The 16,992-nt window shown below is 36.5% G+C and overlaps 1 protein-coding gene and 1 long non-coding RNA gene across 7 annotated transcripts in view; both read right to left on the bottom strand.

Annotated features, from left to right (window-relative positions):
• LOC106877306 (all trans-polyprenyl-diphosphate synthase PDSS2) overlaps window positions 1–16,992 on the bottom strand; it is a 902,595-nt gene that overhangs the window by 800,600 nt on the left and 85,003 nt on the right. The gene's annotated exons all lie outside the window — the stretch shown is intronic.
• The window catches only part of LOC128247590 (uncharacterized), a 77,788-nt gene continuing 72,445 nt past the window's right edge, over window positions 11,650–16,992 (bottom strand). The window contains exon 2 of the long non-coding RNA XR_008263929.2: window positions 11,650–12,494. This is a non-coding gene — a long non-coding RNA (uncharacterized LOC128247590). The remainder of the gene's footprint in view (window positions 12,495–16,992) is intronic.

The raw sequence follows: 16,992 nt of genomic DNA, 5'->3' as shown, positions 1-16,992 counted from the left end.
ATTTAATACACACATATATAAGATGCATAGCATATACATATATAACTTATACATACATGCATACAACATATATAACTTATAAATACATACATATAAAATATATACATATATATATACATATATACACATACATATATATATATATATATATGATCATATATATATACATACATATGTACATGCATATATATACATGTATATATATGCATACATATATATATATGATCATATATATATATATATACATACATATATATATATATACATGCATATATATACATGCATATATATATGCATACATATATATATATATATATATATATATATATATATATATATATATATGTATACATATATATATACACCTTTATAAACGCCTCTTCTTTATTTCATTGTCTTTTGCTTTGTAAGTTGATACAAGAAACCAAAAGCCAGACTGTAACCAAGTGATAAGATTCTTTTGTCGGTATTCAGGCAATAATCCGATAAAGTAAATATGGATATTCTGGTAAACTTTGTATATTTTTACGACTTTGCTGATTTCAATAGAAGAAACTTGTTTCCATTTTCTCTCTCAATATTTTAAAAGTTGCTGTGGAGACAATTTGTGCACAAATAGTTATAGGATAATTATAAAATTAAATCTAGATGTGTACAAAACGATCAAGTTCTGCATCCTAAAACTATAAATGTTCGCTTTCTTTTTTTTCACTAGAGCAGAAATGAACTTTGGTTATCTGAATACACAGTATGCGGACTTTTTGTTGTTTCTTTTATTTCCAGCCATTTCACTTGATCTGAATTGCTGTATCATTAAGCACTCATATATGCCATAGAATTTAATTTTTCTTCCAATATACGAAGTTTGTCAGAAAAGTAAGAGGACTTAGTGCTTATTGTGTTGTGCAAGCTATGAGTGGTGCAGAGATTAACAGAAATTGTTGGCACTCCGTTGCTTACGACGTCGAGGCTTCCAGTTGATCCAATCAACAGAACAGCCTGCTTGTCAAATTAACGTGCAAGTGGCTGAGCACTCCACAGACAAGTGTACCCTTAATGTAGTTCTCGGGGATATTCAGCGTGACACAGTGTGACATGGCTGACCCTTTGAAATACAGGTACAACAGAAACAGGAAGATAGAGTGAGAGAAAGTTGTGGTGAAAGAGTACAGCAGGGTTGTCCACCATCTCCTGCTGGAGCCTCGTGGAGCTTTAGGTGTTTTTGTTCAATAAACACTCACAACGCCCGGTCTGGGAATCGAAACCGCGAGTCCACTGCCCTAACCACTGGGCCATTGCGCCTCCACCTCATGGGAGGTAATATCCAGGGAGTATATAACAGCAATCTCAGCTCTCTGCAGCCATTGTGTGTTTTTGCACATGCTTTTGTTAACAGCTCCTCAATTTTAGGCCATCAAGCGATGGACAAGGAGCAGCATACCAACCTGGAGTTTCTGGTTTGCCCTGCATTCAGCAGATCCCTGCTGAGAAGAACATTGCTGTGCTGGAAGCAACCTCCTTACTCACCCAACTAGGCTCCATGTGATATTTTTTCCTTGGGGACCCATTTTCCAGGTGTGGAAGCTGTCAAGAGGACTGTAAGAACAAAGCTGCAGAGAATCCGGGGAAAATCCTTCCAGGAGTGCATGGAGATGTGGTGGAAAAGGATGGGAAGTGCATTAGACTCAACGGGGATTATTTCAAAGGGGAAAACTTGTCGTATGTAATTTGGATTTGACAAATTTTTCGTGACCCCAATCCTGTTACTTTTCTGACACACCTCATAAGTTTGAGGGTTTGTATCAGTGCATAAGAAATAATTATCAATAACATACTGACATCAACTTTGGCAGCTAAAAGTAGCACAATGCTTTTTTTGTCCTTTAATTCAGAGAATGTTACTTAATAAGGAATGATGGAAACTTTTGCTAGAATATTCTATTATTGTTTTTTGTTGAGGTTCTATAAAATTCTTTCAAAAAACACCTCCATCATAGCCACCACTGCTCAGTACCACTTCCTTCACTCCTATTTCACTTTTGCAAATGAAAGCAAAATATTTCTTTTAATAAGACCCATCACTCACTCACTTCTAAGGGACCAGATTTGCATAGGTTAGTTGTGATATTTAACCTTTAAAATTAGTAAAGTAATGCAAAATAAAATTATAAATGGGTGTTTCCAAATACTTGAGCAATCTGCTTAATATAGGTGTCAAGAGTTCTTTAACATCTGCATCATTGTAAAAGTGAGAACTGCATGAGTCTTATATACTAGAACAGTAGAGTGACCACAACTGAAACAATGATAACCAACAAGCCAATGAGGAAGCTACTGCAAGGTTGTTCAACCTGGTAGAAATAACAGCTGGATCTCCCTCAAGCTAAGAACACATTGGATAATATAATCTTTTATACACAATGCTTACCTAAAAGAAAGAGATGGGATGGACATGGCTTGAACATCTTTGATTGCTGATCTGATTAATTTGATTCATGATTTAACTCTTAAGCATTCAGCTTACTCTGTCAAATGTATCACTCATCGCTTTGAATTAATCATACATTATTTTGTAGTTTCAAGATTTCAATGATGTGATTGTTTATTTTTATAATGACATTGTAGGGTAGGAGTGAGAGGTAGGATTTGGCCAGTCTGAATATAAAATGGGCAGAATATTTGGGCCAAATATAGATAGTTTAAATGTTAAAGAGTTAAACAACTTCAGAAGAAGCCACTTATTATAATCAAAGATAATGTTATCAACTGGAAATTATTCCTAAACTCTTTATTTGCTTAATTTTCTCAGCTGGTTATTGTTAACAGCTGAACATTGTTAAATCCAAAAGGCTCCACAGTGCACAACTCTTAATGCATATATAATCATGGCTAGAACATCATTTGCACTTATGTTCCTTGTTTTAAAGAGTAAACATGCATTAAACATCATTGGTATATTCTAGATATCCATCAAGGGCAGTGTGTCCTATGAAAGTTATTGCATATGATTCTTGCAATAATTTCATGCCTCAGAGGAAGTCAATACCTGGCTGACATTTCTAAACAGCTGATGATAATGTGATTTATAACTTCCATACTGACATCATATAACCAATATTTATTATTTATCCAATGCCTCCAGGGATCTATGCTATGCCATTACAATCAGTTCTTCTTTTTGTTTTGTTTTTTTTTTCGGAGTGCATGAGGTAGGGGTTGGCTTTCAATTCACAAAATATTATTTCCACACATTAATAATAATACATTTGAAGATTAATTCCAAATTTTACTGTTTACTAGTTTTTGCCTGAGCAAGAGCAGTACTATAAAACACAATAGTTGAGAGGTTGGCAAAAGAGTTAGAGCAGCAAAAACAAAAAAAAAATTGCCTTGCATTGTCTGTATAAAACCCTTTACATTCTAAGTTCAAATCTCACCAAATTCAACTTTGCTTTTTCATCTTTCCAGGATAAAATAAAGCAGTAGTCAAGCATTAGGTGGGATGGGCTTAGGCAGTTGTCATCACCACAGTTGCTGCCATAATCATCATCATCATCATCATCATCATCATCATCATCACCACCACCACCAATACCACTATCATCATTGTTTAACCATTCACTTTTCTATGCTTGCATGGATTAAATGAAATTCATTGAGGTAGATATTTTCTATGGCCAGATGTTCTTCCTGTTACCCGTTTTCAATTCATCCATCCATCCATCCAACCATCCATCCATCCAACCATCAATCCATCCAACCATCCATCCATCTTCTCTGCCCACTAATCTTGGGAGGGTTGGTTGGGGGTAGAGTCCTCAGGCACATCTTCCATAGGGTCCTATTAAAAGCAAGCATCATCAGACTTTCAGGCTAGATTCCCAAGTGTGACCAACTGAGACTATGGACATTATCCAATGATCTTGTTCTTAGTCTATTCCTAGGTCTTCCGCAGGTTGACTCAGCTGGAAGAATCGGTCTTGCACCTTTTTCCTGTAACATTCTAATCACATGTCCATGAAGTCTACCTGCTTCCAAATAAGGTAATATTTCCTCTAATCCTTCAAACACAAACAGCATGATGGCTGGATATGCTTTTAAGGAAGACTTGAAATAAACAACACCACTGGCCTGACATTGATGTTTGTTTATGAATTAGCATGCATGGTCAAGACAAGGAGGCGCATGCGCATACACACACACACACACACACACACACACACACACACACACATATATGCATGTATTACAAGCTTTTTTATAGATTCCATCTACTAAATACATTTACAAGGCTTTTGTCAGTTGGGGAACTATAGTAGAAGATATTCGCCTGAAATGTCACACAGCATGACTGAGTTTGAAGCTAAATGATTATGACATGAACTTGTTAACCATATCTGCACCAACATATAATGCATCATCATCATCATCCTCATCATCATGTCCATGTTCCATGCTAGCATGGATTGGATGGTTTAACAGGATCCAAAGAGCCTAAGGACTGCATTGTGCTCCAATGTTTACTCGGCATGGTTTCTATGGTCGGATGCCCTTCCTGATGCCAACCACTTTACAGCATGAACTTGGAACCTTTTATCATGCTTCCAGCACTAGTGAGGTCACCAGGCAGCTTGCAAGACTATGGAGGTGGAGTGGGGAGGGCAAACTTGCAAAATCCATTTTTTAAAATAATTCTATCAAAGAAAATTAAAAGTACATCAATGTCGTTTTCTCCTCCCATAGTTACAAACTATGGCAGTGTTCATGTAATGCATCAGAAGAAATAAAAATTAATGTTACTCACAAATCTGAAAATCTATACTAATAACTTTTACAAATTAATCACATATTCACATGATCTAGAGGATATAATTTAGACTGGACAAATGCATGCATGAAAATACATTGTATTGATACTGCAAACCATAGTGAGAATTTTGTTATTAATGATCTGCCCATCACCCCTATTCTAGACAAGTAAAGTGATAAATAACTTTAGAGATATATAAAAAGATATCATCCAAGAGAATTGTGGAAAGAGTGACAATCAACCAAAAAGTTCTCTTTTCTTTAAGGAGGATGTTGGTTTCTGAATCTATCTTGCTATAACTGTCACAAACTCAAAATAAATTAAAGTAAAAATCAAATCACTGACACAAGTGATTTGCATCTACTAAAAATACTGATAACTGATAACCCTTGTGTTCATTTACATTAATAACACCAGCAAATAATGTTTAAGACAAATCAAACCTTAGTTCAGTTTTAGGCAGATGTTTCTTTGTTTTCTGTTAGAAATCCATTCATGCCTTTCCTCCCCCTCACCATACATCTCCCCCTCCTCATACACTGTGCCTTGCTTTCTCTTCCTCATCCACCCCTGCAACCTATTCATCAGCATGTCATCTCTCTTTTGAACCATCATTTCAACTGTGCTACCCCTACACTATCAGGCATCTCCAGCCCCATATATTCACTCCTGGCAACCCTGTCTCACTCATTCATACACACCTCATACCTTGTATGTCCACTCTGACACTTCATTTCCACTTCTGTCACTTTCCAATTCCTTCCTATCTTGTCCAAAATATGAGTAACCATGTTGCTTCTCTATGGCAAGAAACCTCTTCTGCTTTGACTCTGTTCTCCCATACCTTACCCTACTTTACTCCTTATCCTCCTAGCATGAAATTTACTTCTAAACCATATGGTTCTGGGTCCAGTCCCCCTGTGTGGCACCATAGGCAAGTACCTTCTACTCTAGCATCCAAAGCTTTGTGAGAGGATTTGATACACAGATGTATGCATGTATGCATGGCTATATGTGTGTGTGTAAGTGTGTGTCTGTGCATGAGTGTGTGTATGTTTGTGTCTCCTTGTCTAGACATAGCATAACAGTTGTAAAAATGAGTGTCATTGTCATACAGTGTCATTCATTTCCAATATTCTGCAAGATCATGTCTGGCCATGGGGAAATATTACTTTGCTTGGAAACAGTTGAAGGTTAGCGACAGGAAGGGGATCCAACTACAGCAAATCTATCTCAGTAAACTCCATCCTACAAGCATGGAAAAGCAGATGTTAAAATGATGATGATGATGATGATGATACATAAAAACAGAACTCAATATATATTATGAAAGTTAAACATATTTTATTACTAAGAGGCTGACACAACCCCATTACTTAGAGTACCATCTAGCTCTTTAGATTATTAGTCAGTAAATGCTGCTCAGCTGTCCCTTGTTATTCCACATGTAGAATAACAAAAAGGGTTAAACTGTTGCTGCTGTACAGATAATTTCTTTACATGGCCTAAACTAACCAATAGATGTGAGACTTAGAAACAATTTCCATTTCTCTTCACTATGACCCTAGACACTTGAGGAGCTAGATAGACAGTTACTCATATGATAGATGGATGGATGGATGGATAGATGGATGGATGGACAGATAGATAGGTATACAAAGTGAGGGAGTGGAACAGTTAAAATGCATGTTACATATTCTTCTTAGCTAACTGAAGCTCATGATGTAATTATTATGCACTGAGCTAAGTTGCTAACCATGAGCTATGGAGAATCTATCAGCTTATCAAATTTCCTTGCAACTTTGATATGAGTAAAATGTATGTAACTATAAATTGTTATTGTATTTCATTGTATACTATAATAAATTGTTGTTGTATTTCATTGTATACTATCCACTTTTTATTTTCTATACCTGCCACTTGAAGCTTATCAACTTCCTACACTTGAATCATATTTATATATATATATTAGATAATAAAAGAATGGTATATACCTGGTAGTATATTGGTAAAACATGATCACTTTCACAGTGTTTGTTATGTATTTTTTATTAATCACTACAATTCTTTCAACACACCTAGCATTGATCTCGCCCAAGTTATATCTATTTATCACCCAAAGCATCACATCTGCACTGTAAGATGCTCCTGAACCACTTGTTATGTATCACACCTGTGAGGGATCAATGCTAGATGGGTCAAAACAATTGTAGTGATTAATAAAAATCCTTGTCTCTTCCATCTTCTGTCACTCATTAACCAAATATGTATATATATATATATATATATATATATATATATAGGTCTGATCAATAAGTATCTGGACTGTTGCCATAGTAACGAAGCGAAAGCACACAGAATAAAGCCACTTGGCAAAAATTGACCTTAAACTCTGCTGTGCATATGCACTAAGTTTTAACGTTCTAGCTCTCTTCTGTTTACAGCAGTACTTGGTAGGATTGACCATGACAGAGACTATGACAGAGAAAGTTGTCATAGTGGCACCTGCTCAGAGGCCTACACAAAGTTGAAGAAAGTGTATAGAGAGGAGTGTATGAGCTGCATACAAGTGTACGAGTGTTTCAGACGTTTCCAAGATGACCGAAAAAATGTCAATATCAACAAACACTCTGGTAAACCAGCGACCAACAGAACCGAGCAAAACATTGTAGATGTGCATGCAGCTCTGAAGGGAAATCGTTGAATCACCATCCGCAAGTTATAAGGGGATGTGAAGATTAATTACAGTTCATTTCAGTCCATTATCACTGAAGATTTGGGTATGAGACACTTGTTTGCCAAGTTTGTGCCAAAACTGCTTTCAGCAAACAAAGAAGACACTCAGGTTTCAATATTTTCAACCCTTATGCATACCTCATACAAATATAACATCTACATACAGATTTTGAATACTGAAATAAGCAGGTGTGCTTCAAGAGGACACAGCTTGGATTTTAACCCTACCTACATTATATATTTATATATATACAAGAAACAAGTTTAAAATGATGGTCATTGCATATTTTCCTTTATTGGAGCAAATAAAGGAAAAATATGTAATGACCATTATTTTTAACTTGTTTCTTATATATATCACTCTGTGTAAAAACCAGTTTGTCTGGAGCCCATCCACAGATTTTCAATATAAAATTGTGATGAACCTTGACTTTGTACCCTGCCACAAGATTACCTGGAGCTCTTCACTAATCTAAGTAATATTGTAGGCCTGGTGTGCCAACAGAGAGCTTATGAAGTATTTTGCCCAGATTGATAATCCCTCACTATTTGTTCCCTCTCTTTCTCTTTCTCTCTCTCTCTCTCTCACTCTATGTATATATATATTTAAAACAATTATAAAGAATACAAAGACTGGTACATCTAATTTTTCATTTAATTCAACAGTTAACTATACAGCATGATTATTTAGTTAAAATGATTGACACATGTGTCTGCTGCATGGAGTATGTGCAGTTGCATATGCAACCCACAATATTCTACTACACACCTTCGTTCCGTAATGCTTCTCACTACTTGATGTTGTGGGCTGAGACCTGGATTTATACCTGAGAACAATTATGGTACCTGCCTGAATAATTTATCTCTATATACACATCATATATATCTATATATATATATATATATATATATATATATATATATATATATATATGTATGTATGTATGTATGTATGTATAACTGTTCTCTATAATTACATTCTACTATTCATGCAAAAAGCATGCAGGTGTGAAATCAATAGCCCGAATATTATGCAAATTTATAAAATATGCAAATAATCATTCCTTAATGCTAGCTCTTTGATAATGGCTGTCAAACTGCTAGAAGAAATAGAATGCAAATATAAAAACCAAAATTCTCTGCACCTAATTCACTGCTTCAATACAATACAAGACTGTACAGAGCAACCAGTCAGTAGTAGTATTTCTACAAGTCAAGTTCTACCATCACCCTGTCTAACCTTTGTTTTTATATATTGTTACCTTTGTGTGTGTGTGTGCTTTCCTTTCTTGTCTTTCTCACTCACTCCTCTGCTTCCTTCCTTCTTTATGATGGCATCTGACTTTTTGAAGTGGTAACATTTTCTTTCTCATTAGCTGTAATTTATTTTCCATTTTAATACAAGTTTTGACATGTCTGCTACGCAGATAACAATTATCATAATTATTGAAAAATATAGAATTAGTGTTATTTAGTGCTGAATTCAAGAAGTCATTGGATTGGACGAGTTCTTTAGAAATGTGCAAAAGTATTAGTAAATCAATTTTTGTGTATTTCAAATACATACACACACTCTCTCTTTCTTGCTCTCTCTCACTCTCTCTCTCTTTCGCTCTCTCTCTCTCTTTCGCTCTCTCTCTCTCTCTCTCTCTCTCACACACACACACACACATGCGCTCATGTGCGTGTGAGAGAGAGTGTATGCTTGATAAGTACTAATGCACAAAACTCTCAGCCCTGGAGTCACTCTGTTACTTCTGCTAAATATTAACATATATATATATATATACATATATATATATATATATGTATATATATATATATATATATATATATATATATATATAAATATATATATATATATATATATATACATATATATACATATATATATATCATCATCATCATCATCGTTTAACGTCTGCTTTCCATGCTAGAATGGGTTGGACAATTTGACTGAGGGCTGGTGAACCAGATGGCTACACCAGGCTCCAATCTGATTTGGCAGAGTTTCTACAGCTGGATGCCCTTCCTAATGCCAACCACTCCAAGAGTGTAATGGGTGCTTTTACATGCCACCGGCACAAAGGCCAGTCAGATGGTACTGGCAACGGCCATGCTCAAAATGATGTATTTTACGTGCCACCTGCACAGGAGCCAGTCCAGCGGCACTGGCAACGACCTTACTCGAATGTCTTTTCACGTGCTACTGGCACAAGTACCAGGAAGGCAACGCTGGTAACGATCACGCTCAAATGGTGCTATTGACATGCCACTGGCACGGAAGCCAGACAGCTGCTCTGGCAACGATCACGCTCGGATGGTGCTATTTACATGCCACTGGCACGGAAGCCAGACAGCTGCTCTAGCAACGATCACGCTCGGACGGTGCTCTTAGCGCTCCACTGGTACAGGTGCCATCACGATTTCACTTTCACTTGCCCCAACAGGTCTTTGCAAGCCGAGTTTAGTGTCCAATCAAGGAGATGTTGGCATGGGTGCCAGTCATCGAATTTAGTTCGATTTCGATTTCACTTGCCTCAACAGGTCTTCGCAAGCAGAGTTTAGTGTCCAATGGAGGAAAGGCATGCATAAGTGGGCTGGCTACACCCCTGGCAGAGGCCTCGGATTATGGTCTCACTTGGCTTGCTAGGTCTTCTCACGCACAGCATATTTCCAGAAGTCATTGCCTCGGTGATATATATATATATATATATATTATTTATATTATCATATGATTGACTGCCACACATCCTCTTCCAAGTATATATATACATATATATACATACGTATATATATATATATATTATCTATATTATCATATGATTGACTGCCACACATCCTCTTCCAAGTATCATCATCATCATCGTTTAACGTCTGCTTTCCATGCTAGCATGGGTTGGACGATTTGACTGAGGACTGGTGCAACCGGATGGCTACACCAGGCTCCAATCTAATTTGGCAGAGTTTCTACAGCTGGATGCCCTTCCTAATGCCAACCACTCAGAGAGTGTAGTGGGTGCTCTTACGTGTCACCCGCACGAAAACGGTCACGCTCAGGATGGTACATCTTATGTGCCACCCGCACAAGAGCCAGTCCAGGGGCACTGGCAACGATCTCACTTGGCTTGCCGGGTCTTCTCACGCACAGCACATTTCCAAAGGTCTCGGTCAGTAGTCATCGCCTCGGTGAGGCCCAATGTTCGAAGGTCTTGCCTCACCACCTCAGCCCAGGTCTTCCTGGGCCTACCTCTTCCACGGGTTCCCTCAACTGTTAGGGAGTAGCACTTTTTCACGCAGCTATCCTCATTCATTCTCACCACATGTCCAAACCAGCGCAATCGTCTCTCTTGCACACCACTACTGACGCTTCTTATGCTCAGCTTTTCTCTCAAGATACTTACACTCTGACGGGTATGCACATTTACATTACACATCCAGCGGAGCATACTGGCTTCATTCCTTGCGAGCTTATGCATGTCCTCAGCAGTCACAGCCGATGTTTCACTGCCATGTAGCATGGCTGTTACATATATATATATATATATATAGAGAGAGAGAGAGAGAGAGAGAGAGAGAGATGAATATGTATGTACGTATATGTGTACACATATAACATATACATATACACACATATATATGCGTGTGTGTGTGTGTGTGTGTGTGTGTGTGTGTGTGTGTGTATGCATATTCATTCATATTCTTATATAAATATTTTTAATTGCTTTTTTGTTTGTTTTTATATGTTATTAACATTTTCCATATGATATCCTGCTTAGGATAAAATACTTCATTGCTTCTTTACTTTCTTCAGAAATTTAGAGGATAAAATCTTAGACAGTCTTTGTGAGTTTTAAAGAACTATACGCGTTTGCCATGCTGGCTGGATATAATAGAAAACAGTGATTTCTCTGAATGGTTTATATTATTTCATGTAAGAAAATTTAGCTTAATGAAAGTCTGAATGAGGAGATAAAGAATCATGTCTTTAGCAATGGCTTCATATGGTGCTGAACTGTTTTTCTCAAGTTAACGTTCTTTTTTTCTTTTTTCGCTTGTTTATTTTTCAATAAAAGTAGGTAAATAATAAATAAAAGAAACAATCTTATAAAAATATTTATATTTTGATGTGAAATATAAAAACTTTAATTCAAGAAAGAAAAAAAATTCCTTAAAGTCAAACAAATGGAAAATAATCTTACCATCTTCCAACTCTTACTCACACCATTTGTTTCATATTATGGCACTCACACAATAACACATATGCAAAACAAATGGAAGAAAATATATAAATAAAACAATCACTTTGTAAATAAAGGTTTGACAAAAAATACATTTATCAAAACTGCTATTTGTCTGTTTTGTCCCAGGTGGTTTTAGTAATACACACACACACACACACACAAATGTATGTATTATACATCAACTTAGTCTTTATTGTTTAATATTTTGATAACAGATGAGAAAGTCAATTATAAACATTTTTTACTGCAATTATACTCTGCTCTTTTGACTGCTGTGAACCAATATTTACTGGGGTTTTTTATATTTACAAATTTCTTTTTCTCAAAATAAGAGAAATGTTTATCAAATACATACATATATATATATATATACAATATAGATAGCAGACAGCTGCTAATAGCAATGTTTGGGATGCAAAAATATCCCAGGCATTCTGAACCTAAAATTCTTTTGGTTCTCTGTTATTCCTGTGGTTGCTCTATTGTTCTCAAAAATTGTAATGTTTTTGTGAACTGTTTAGCAATTCCAATCTTTTCAAGGTGGTTTTGAAATACATTTTGCAACATTCTTTGAAACATTTTCTGTGGAAATTTCTTTTGGGCAGTAACTGGTGTAGATTATGAGATATATGACTTTGTCTACTCACATAGCTGAGCTGGGGTTTCTTTAAGGATGTTGATACTGGAAAAGTCTACAGAGAAATCTATTAGAAAATGAAGATAAATCAGAGATTTAGGTGACAGCAAGGCAGTTGTTTGGAATACATTACTAGCATCTGAATAACTTTAAAAAAAAATAAAATGCCTATCATATACTCTTCAATTCAATTTTTCTCAGCGGTTGGATGCTGCTGTTACACACATCATCATCATCCTTTAGTGTCCATTTTCCATTCTGGCATGGGCTGGACAGTTTGACCAGATTTTAAAGCTAAAGAGCTACACCAAATTCCATTCTGATTTGACTTGGTTTTCACAGCCTTTCCTAATACCAACTACATTGCAGTGTGTGCTGGGTGCTTTTAACATGGCATGGCATGAGTGCTTTATATGTAGCACTGGCACAAGTGCTTTCTATGTGGTACTGGCACTCAACTCTAGCAAGCCAATCTTCTTCACCAGGAAGAGTGGGTTTAACACTTCTGCCATGGAGTAATATTAGACGCATGTGTTAGACACATGTAGACAAGTAAACTGCAGAAGGATTGACTTGTATTTCATAACCTTGATATCTACTTTATTAGAATTTTCATTACCAACCCATCTGAAGCATTCCTGATTCTACAATATAAAACCATCTATTTTAATGTACTTATATCTAAATGTAAACATTCTATAATAATTTTATGTAAGAACACTTTGTAATATTCTAAACACTGTTTTAATAGAGGAACTATTAATTATTTTACTAAGTCCTTTCAAATGCTTCATTATTTTCAGGATTAATTGCAACATTAGGACAGTGTATTTTATTAGAAATATGGTTACAAATGAGTTAATGATGGCATCATTCTGAAACAGCGTGTTCTCAAATGTCTGAGGTTAGAGTGAAGAGAAATAAAAGTAGATCCTTAGTGAGAATGATTGGATGTTTTATTAGTCAGTTCAGGTCACATGAGGAAATTGGCAGAGTTATTATTATTATTATTATTATTATTAACAAGGTAGCAAGCTGGCAGAATTGTTAGCACACCAGGTGAAATGCTTGGCGGTATTTTGTCCGTCTTTACATTGAGTTCAAATTCTGCCAAGGTTGCTGATTTGTCGACCCCGAAGAGGTCAACAAATTAAGCAGCAATAAAATACTGGGGTCAATGTAATTGAATAGTCCCCTGCCCTAAAATATCAGGCCTTGTGTCTTTAGTAGAAAGGATTATTATTATTATTATTATTATTATTATTATTATAGATTTATGGTTAAACAGAAAGAGAGGGGTAAGAATTGACTGTGACTTCAAGTTTCATCATTTGAGATTTATTATAAACAGCCTGAATAAACCTTGAACAGTGGAACTAGAAGTCACAATTATTTCCTATATAAACAACAATGTTGTCAAGCTATATGAGCCCACAGCATCAGCATTTTACTTGGATAAACAACAGTGGAGAGGGGAAGCTTGCATGCATGGGCAACTGCCAGTATTCCTAATCAGATATGGGATGATAACAATTCAAACTAAATAACTCTGAAGAAAGCTTTTGTGCATTTGCAGAGAATATAACCCTCAGCGGAGCTATTGTTGATATATTCATGAATAATCTTTCGAGCGAGATCGTTGCCAGTGCCCCTGGACTGGCTCATGTGCGGGCGACACATGAAATCTTTCGAGCGAGATCGATGCCGGTGCCCCTGGACTGACTCTTGTGCGGATGACACAGGAGGTTTTTCGAGTGGGATCGTTGCCAGTGCCCCTGGACTGGCTCATGTGCGGGCGACACATGAAATCTTTCGAGCAAGATCGTTGCCGGTGCCCCTGGGCCAGCTCTTGTGCGGTTGACACAGGAGGTTTTTCGAGCGAGATCGTTGCCGGTGCCCCTGAGCTGGCTCGTGTGCGGGCGACACATGGAATCTTTCGGGCGGGATCATTGCCGGTGCCCGTGGGCTGGCTCTTGTGCGGGTGACACATGAAATGTTTTGAGCGGGATCGTTGCCAGTGCCCCTGGACTGGCTCATGTGCGGGCGACACATGAAATCTTTCGAGCGAGATCGTTGCCGGTGCCCCTGGGCCAGCTCTTGTGTGGGTGACACATGAGGTTTTTCGAGCGAGATCATTGCCGGTGCCCCTGGGCTGGCTCGTGTGAGGGCGACACATGGAATCTTTCGGGTGGGATCATTGCCGGTGCCCCTGGGCTGGCTCTTGTGCGGGTGACACATGAGGTTTTTTGAGCGAGATCGTTGCCAGTGCCCCTGGACTGGCTCTTGTGCTGGTGACACATGAAATTTCTTCGAGCGAGATCATTGCCGGTGCCCCTGAACTGGCTCTTGTGTGGGGTTCTGGGATTTTCGAGCGGGATCGTTGCTGGTGCCCCTGGGCTGGCTCTTGTGCGGGTGACACATGAGGTTTCTCGAGCGAGATGAGCGTGGCTTTTGCCAGTACCGCCTGACTGGCCTTCGTGCAGGTGACACGTAAAAGCACCCGCTACACTCTCTGAGTGGTTGGCTTTTGGGAAGGGCATCCGGCTGTGGAGACACTGCCAGATCGGATTGGAGCCTGGTGTAGCCATCTGGTTTCACCGGTCCTCGGTCAGATCGTCCAGCCCATGCTGGCATGGAAAGCGGACGTTAAACGACGACGACAATACGTACAGACATATATATATATATATATATATATATATATATATACCGCCTGACTGGCCTTGTAGGGTTTTCGAGCGAGATCGTTGCCAGTGCCCCTGGACTGGCTCTTGTGCGGGTGGCACATAAAAGACACCATTTCGAGCGTGGCCGTTTTCGTGCGGGTGACACGTAAAAGCACCCACTACACTCTCTGAGTGGTTGGCGTTAGGAAGGGCATCCAGCTGTAGAAACTCTGCCAAATTAGATTGGAGCCTGGTGTTGCCATCCGGTTTCACCAGTCCTCAGTCAAATTGTCCAACCCATGCTAGCATGGAAGGCAGACGTTAAACGATGATGATGATGATGATGATGAAGTCACTAACCAAAATAAGTGGATCTATTGTTTAGGAAAATATTATTTACTTGTTTAAGCATTGTACTGGATAAATTGCAAAAATAACTGAAATAGTTCAAATACTAAGAAATAAGTATACTCAATTTGATCTATACGAAATAATTTACGAACATGAATGGGTTATTTCCTTTCGCTATATATAAGGATTCCCTCAGGAGCAAATGGGTTATTTCCCTTGGATGTTTAAAAATATATTAGTTATATGTAGTAGATATAATAATCCCTTCCAGGGGCCCTATTATCAATTTTTTCAACAATCTACGTATGTCATTAGTTTTCCAGATATGAGTTCAACTCATGTGTCAAGTTTCATCAAAATCAATAAAATGATGTAGGAGGAGTTAGATAACAATGCCACAAACAAACACACCCACAGATTTACATATATGTAGTAGATATACATATATATATATATATATATATATATATATATATATATATATACATACATATATATACATATATATATATATATACATATATATATATATATATATATATATATATATATATATATATATATATATACATATATATATACATATATATACATATATATATATATATATATATATATATATATATATATATATATATATACATAGATATAAATACATATATATATATACATACATACATACATACATACATACATACATACATACATAGACATAAATATACATATTTCAGTTTAAATACATTTAGATTAATATTATTGGAGATATATAAAAACATTTTTTTTACCATTATAAATTTTCTTCATCAATTTATCCATTTGAATTTTGTTATTCTTTTGTTGTACTTATGCTTTGAATTGTTAACGCTCATGCTCTTAAACATAGGTATTTTGAATAATTATTATGCAATCTGACAGTCCTTTTACATGTATGCATATCTAATATTTAATTTCTTTGTAAACCAACCCACCAGAGACCAACCTTGGCGGTATGATACAAGCTACCAACTTTTTGTTTTAAAACAATTTATATTAAAACTTTTCTTTAAAATTTCACGTGAATATATGTTCTAAGCACCAGCTTAATAATGATATAGTTATTTTAGCAAATTCTTCATTATTTTGAAAATTGATTGAAACAAAGTACCATAATTCAACAGAAATATAGTAACAAATGGATTAATCACAAACTGTTCACTATTCTTTCTATCATAAACTATCTTCTACTACAAGGTATATTTTCTACATCAAATAAATGGTGCTGTCTAATACAAAATATGTTGTGTATCACAAATTGTATCTTTTTTCGCCTTAAGGTGTGAATAACCCAAGATGAAGGTATTTTTAATTAGGTTTTATTTATTGAGTTTTATTACCACCTATTTACAGATTGTTGAGGTATTTTTTTATATTATTATTTGTAGCAAAGCAAGTAGTAATTGCAGTACCTTAACACATTAATTATATCTTCCAGCACAAACAATATCTGTTGTTATGAACATTATTAACCAATGAGAAAGGAGTTGATTTTTCAACCTACTAGAGACAGTG

The sequence above is a fragment of the Octopus bimaculoides genome, chromosome 4 (genome assembly GCF_046866305.1).
Source record: "Octopus bimaculoides isolate indiv1 chromosome 4, ASM4686630v1, whole genome shotgun sequence".
In the NCBI taxonomy this organism is placed as follows: domain Eukaryota; kingdom Metazoa; phylum Mollusca; class Cephalopoda; order Octopoda; family Octopodidae; genus Octopus; species Octopus bimaculoides.
The sequence above is the reverse complement of the archived record's forward strand: the minus strand, read 5'-3'. Positions and strand labels throughout refer to the sequence as shown.